Genomic DNA, 7,012 nt, shown 5'->3' with positions numbered 1-7,012 from the left:
GCTCCTGTGATAGCTTGAATATGATTCTGATGGATATATATATTTCTTAAACCAGCTTTCTGATCACGTGAAGATGAGTCAAACTTCTTAAACTGTCATTTAAATATCCATGGACCTCTTCTGTGTTTTTTAGGCTTATGCCTTTGGGTACCTTAGGTGCCTCATCTTTTTCTGTATATCTGAAAAACTAAGTCAATAGGAGTGCCTATTTAATTCTGAATAAAAATCTTAATTCATATAAAACATTTTGAAGAGTACTTAGCTAATATGTTCCTTATAAATATAAAACATCATTTATTAGTTCATCATGTACATGAGTTAAAAATCCAAATTACATAATTTATAAGTGAGTTATAAATAGGGATCTTATAGCTAAGAACATATAATAAATTTATTATATATTTTTATTTATTTACTAGTAAAGTAGTAAGTATCTGGAAATAATAATCAATATTGATGATGACTTTGAGTTGTGAGATTACAAAATTTGTAATGACTTGGAAAATTGTAAAGATTTGCTCAAGGCTAGAAAATGATGGTTTGGTTCACACATAAAAAAATGTTTTTGGATTTTTCAATAAATGTGTACTGGTTGTATCTCACATCACGGCACACAACCAAGGGGAACCTGGAAGATATACATTGAGTTTTTGTTGTTGTTGTTTGTTTGTTTGTTTGGTTTAGTGCTGGTGGGGATTGAACCCAAGGCCTTGTGCATGTGAGGTAAAACTCTACCAACTGAGCTATATCCTCAGCCCTACATTAAGCTCTTTGCTGTGTGCTAAGTTATGTGCCTTGGTGTGTAGTTGTGACTACCTACAGGAAGAGAAGCTTATTTAAAATTTACACAAGGGTGCCATGTTGGCTAGCAACAGCCTTCTGAACCCACAATCTAAAGTATGTATAGTTAGACACAAATTAACTATTCATACTACTGATAATATGAATGTGAAACATTATTAATATTTATTTCTTATATTTTTTATTTTAAATAATATATCTGAATACAAATAGGAACTCAAATTTTCCTCCAGTGTCTCAAAGATTTCCCTTAATACATTATTTTTGAGAGTACTCATTTAAAGATTAATTCAAAAAAACATTAAATCAAATCAATTAATTAATTAATTATAAGCTCCACACAATCACATTCTAGTCACTGTGTTATTCTTTAAGGATACATGGATAAGCAGAATGAAGTTGCCTTGGCTCCTCCATATACAATCTCACAGTCTAGGGGTTTTGCAGGGAAATACAAGCATATTAATTGGAACTCAGAAAATAGATGCAGATACAGAATATAAATATCCATCTAAACCTGGGATAATGGGGTAGTTCAGAAGACTGTATGTGAAGAGGTACAACTTAGTATCTAGTCTAACTCCAAAATTTTTAACAATTAACCATTGTTATTGGGTACCCAAGATAAAACAAAAATGAAACTGTAGTTATGCCCAGAGTAAACATATAGGTGAAATTTACAGTAGGCTGAAGGTAGAACCCAAGGAAACTCCAATTTTCTGAAACAGACAGCAAAAGCAAAATCTTAGAAGAGATAAGTAAAAGGACCAACCAGAAGAAAACCAGGAGAGATCTGTAGTGAAATTCTAAAGAAATAGAGAATATCAAGGAAGTGCAATAAGTTATAGGCAAAAATAGACAAAAACACTGGGTTTGATAATTAAAAGACCATTGAGTTCTACTTGGTTGGATGTTTTTGATACCTACATCAATGTGTGACTTTGCATTTTTCTGAACCACTCTAAGTTATGATGAAGAAGACCTAAATTTTAGACACCAAATGAAAGATCAGTCAGGATCTCTACTCTTTACTTACCTTCTTCATAACATTTTCTATAGCATACTGCTAGCATGAAACTTAATTACATTATCCAAGAGTGACCAGTTTACACATGCTCCACAATTCTGGCACTGCAGTTTTTTTTTCTGTTCTCAGCTTTTCTGGTATTATTTTCTGTTATGCAAAATACATTGCTATACTGTTTATCTGTTACCAAATCAATTGTAGCTATAATTATTTATAAACTAAATTTCAAACTTGAAGGTACTTAAGGGGGAATTGTTGAAACCAATCATATTGGTTATAAGTCTCTTAAATAATAGGTAATCTATGCCCCATTTTGTCCTTAAATGATGTTTAGCAAATTACTACAGTTGTGATACCACTGAAACCATGTCGACGATGCTCCCTTATATAATTGCCTTGGAATGTCTTATTTCAGCAGCTGATTGTTCTGCCTGTGGTTGAATTCTATGAATTTTATGGGGAGTTTCAAAGATATTCCTGTTATTCAGTATAAAATGAGGAAGTGATCTAAGTAAGTAAATTGGTGTGGGGAGGTGCTTTTTTAATCAACTAAAGCATAAACTTTTACAATTTTTTTTGTCAGAAATGAAAGCTTTGGCCATTACTTTATAAACTGTCTTCTGTGTTCATTTACTTTGAAATGATTTGTTTGTTCATTAGTAGTCCTGAATGAAACCAAGCAATGCCCTTGATTCATTTGATTTTCTTTTACTTCTCTATAGCAGTGTGTCCAAAGTCTGTTACATTTTATTTATTTATAGAAATACTGACATTTTGATGGTGAGAATGCAGGGAAAGAAAATGATGAGCCATTATCACATTAGTGAATTAGTCAATTGACTGAGAAATAAAGGATTCTATATCAAGTCATTCTTTATTTGATTCTTTTGGCATTTCAGATATTCATTATAAACCAGAAAGAATATCTATTTGCAGAATATCTTTATAACACTATAGAGCTACTTAATCTTAATAAGCATTATTCATACTATTTTCTCTAGCAACTAGTTGGGTTTTATTTTAATTATACCCTGGCTAGTCTTCATGCTATTGAATTTAAAGACAAGCCAGTATTTTACCCACTATTATATAAAAAATGATAATTTAGTACAAGGTAATTGATTTGTATAATTCATATTATAAAATTATTGTTGGTGGAAACACAATGAGGTTATTTTAAACCCTTTTTCAACAAAATCACATTCATTCAGTGAAAGTCAAGGTAAAGGACATTTATATTCATTGTTTAAATTCAACAACTAAAATATTTAATGTGAAAGTACAACTCTCAAGACTGTAGATGAGAATAGTAACAAAAGCCCTACCACTTAGTAATAAAAAAAGTCATCATCTGATTTACTTTAAAACCAATTTACTTAAAAAATGTAGCAATTTATCAACTGATGCATGATGCTGCAAGATATATGATTACTTTAAAAAAGTACAAGTGTTATCTATCTGTCTAGTGTATATATATATATATATATATATATATATATATATATATATATATGCATTTTTGTAGTACTGGGGATGCAACTGAAGGTACCATGCATGCTAAGCCTGCCCTGAATAATTTAGCTATGTCCTCAGCTGCTTTCCATATTTTATAAAATACAGATGCAGATGGAATACAGTACAAATTTCTTACACTTTCTTAGAACCCTTCAGCATAATGGTTTAGAAATCCCCATAACATCTTGCTGAGAGCCAAACTTAAAGAGTAAACTTTAAGTATGAGAAGGAGAATTAAGATGGAGATAAGTAAGCATTCTGCATGATCTCAGTACCAAACCATCAGTTCTCAGTTGCACTACAACTCTTCATCCTTTCTTGCCAGGTGACATAGGAACTTCAAAACATTTATTAGGTGACCACTCTGTTCAAGACATTGCTAGGTTCTGCATGTATTCTCTCTGATTAAATATTAACACATACTTTGAAGTATGTTTTACTACTATAATTTTACAGATAAATGTCATTCATGAAAAATCACACAGCTGGTAAGTGATAGAGTCAAGATTTAGACTCAGATCTTTAAGACTTGCATCCCATGTTCTCAAACACCGCTTTGTTATGACCCATAAGTTTTATATGTAAGTTTTCTCATCTTTAAAATGAAGACATGATTTCTACTCTATGTACTCACAGAGTTTTGTCATAGTTATTTCTGGATGGGTAAAAATTTATTATTTTTGCTCCCACCCCACCCCCAATGGTACTTGCCTGGTCATGGTACCTACTTCAATGTCTTATTAACATATGTGACAGAATGCTGTGTATGAACAAAAGTTTTAATGCAAATTGACTTGATCAGCTTGGCATGCCTTGTGCTTCTCTCCTCTGCTGCAATAATAGAACATTCCAGATAGAAGTTGTTTCTGTGACCTGAATAACAATGAAATGTCAAGTGAAGCTGAACTTCATTCAACACAGCAACCACAGACAAGCTGCAGACCTTCATACAACATGAGGAAGGAAGACTTTCATTTAATGGATTGTTTGTTAGCTCAGCAAAAACTAATACAAATTGATATTAAGGATCTAATGTTATAATTGATATTGTTGTATGAGTAAATGCTTGAATAATTCTCCCCTTGAGAAAGTATCTACACAGTTAGAAGAGTTAGGGGGTTAATGAGTGAGGAAATATTGTCTTTTGTTAGTATAGCTGGGAGAAAATAATTTTCCTAAGTCAATATTGAGTCAAATCTTCAGCATCTTCAGTATCCATATATTTTTTCATGAATAATATATGTGTACAGAGAATTCTCAGAGGTTTTCAAATAAAATTATTGTTGCATTTGAAAGGATCTATTACATACTGATGTGAAACTTACAAAATGATGTAGTTTAAAGATAATCTTTGCAAGTTATTATACTTGGAATTGGAAAAGGTTTTATTAGTTTATGATAAGATTTGGTTGCAATTATTAATTAGTTTATTGGAAAATCTCATATCAGACTGTTGAAACACTTTGAGAGTTATTAAATGTTTAATTGTATTACAATTTTCATCCATGAACTTTCAGTACTTGTGAAGGCAAAACATGTTTTGTTTTTAATTTTCATATTCTCTAGGCTTATCACAAAAACTGATTCAGAGACAACATTGAATAAATTATAGAAAGGGATATTATCACTACCCAGAATTCCTAGCTTAAAGAAAGTATTGGAGATCATTGTCCAGTTGTGTCTTTGTGTCTATTTAATTGCCTAATTATAATATTTCTGCATCACTTGACAATTTACAAGACAGTCAATATGCTTTTTCTCCTTAGGTCTTCAGATCTTTGCAAGCTGTATCTACCTCAGATTCACATAAAATTACACAGATTTGTTGCCCAATATCACACAAAGCAGGATTTATCAACTTCTTACTCCATAGCTCATGTTCTTTTTTCCCAGTAAAGCAGATTAGAAAGTGAATATTAAAGTAGAAAAGAAAGTCAGAAAAAGACAAGTCACCTGTCATGTGACATTTTTCATTATCATGAAAATCAGAAATTTATGATTTGAACATGTAGCAATGGATTAATTATAATTTTGTAAACATGGGGCCAAAATTTTTGTTATAGATTGTATTTCAGAAAATCTATTTTCCAGGAATTCCAGAAAATCTCAAAGTAAATATCAATGATATTTGTGTAAACTTTACAAGTGTTAGAAAATTCAGGGATAAAATAAACCTAAGAGAATAACAAATATACTAAAGTATTTCACATCAGAGTATTCAGTTAGGAAGAACAAAATTCTGTTAAGTACACATAAACTTTTAAAAAAAAAAAAATGACATAATGTTGCATATCTTACATCCAAAGTATGTTAATGCCCTGAAGACATGCCGAAATATGATAATGCCACTGGAAGAAATAGTTCTAGAAGTGGGTCCCGCCCACATGATCACTCTGTTGACATGTTTTTGCTTGACCTTTTTAGCTTCCCATGGCAGATGTCCCATGTTGTTGCCATCTCTTAATCATTGGGGATCTCCACTGATGCTTCTCTCTCCTTCTCCCAGCTTCTTATAATTTGTCCTCTCAGGGTCTCCCTGCAGGGATTCCGACCCTTTCACACTTTGTCTGGCCTTCCTAGTCTTCCTTTAAAATCTTGGTGGAAGTCTCCATGACCCCTTAACTCCAGCATCTTGCAATCCTGTAGGACCATTACCATGTGAACCACTGCAAATCTACTGTCAGCTCAAGCAGTGGCCAAACTTCCTGGAACCACGACTGCAGTGGCCTCTAAATACCTGTGTGGCTAAGCATTATAAAACAATTTTTCTCACTGTGCTTCCCATGTGGAAGCAGCATGACCCATGATCTCTTCTCAAAGGAGGTTGAGTCTATTATGGGTGTGGTCTTGCCAAATCCTGAAAAGCCCTCAAGCCATCTTTCCTATTGTCTCTGTGTAAAGTACTTAGCATCTCTTTAGTGGCTATAATCTCTTAAACAATCATAACCTCCTTAGACCCAGTTTTACACACATTTTTTTTTTGGACAAATTATAATTTTTCCTTTCTTCTTCCTTCTCTGAGTATCACAGAAACCTTGGTTGAAAGATATCATCAATATCCATGTCACTGCCTGAATGGTGCTCTTCCTTGAAATTTTTTTCTACCAGATTAATCAGCCCAACATACTTAAATTCAGCCACCCAGAAATTCTGAGGACATGGGCAAAATTTAGACAACTTCTTTGCCAGAATGCAATATGAATGACTCCAGTTTTAAGGAGTCTTCCTTCTGCTCTGAAACCCCATGATCCCAATCTTCACAGATCACAGTCCTATTAGCATTCTGGTATTCTGACACCCCACCAAAATGACCCAATATGTTCTGCGTACAACTTTCTAAGGCTTCTCCTGCCAGCATCTCAAAAGTTTCTAAATTCCTTCTGTAAACCAGTCTTAAATGCCTTTGAACCACCTGGTCAGGTTAGTCACAGCAATGTCCCCACTTCTCAGTACAATTTTTGTGTTAGTTTTGTGTTGCTGTGACCAAAAGACCTGACAAGAACTTCTGATAGGAAAAAATTTATTTATTTGGGCTCATTGTTTCAGAGCTCAGTCCATGGTAGGCTAGCTCCATAGCTCTGAGTCCCATGAGGCAGAGACTCATGCTGGAAAGATGTGACGGGGATAGTAATTCAGGACATAACAACCAGGAAAAGATGGGGTTGATAT

The sequence above is a fragment of the Marmota marmota genome, unplaced genomic scaffold (genome assembly GCF_001458135.2).
Source record: "Marmota marmota marmota unplaced genomic scaffold, marMar, whole genome shotgun sequence".
NCBI lineage: Eukaryota > Metazoa > Chordata > Mammalia > Rodentia > Sciuridae > Marmota > Marmota marmota.
The sequence above is the reverse complement of the archived record's forward strand: the minus strand, read 5'-3'. Positions refer to the sequence as shown.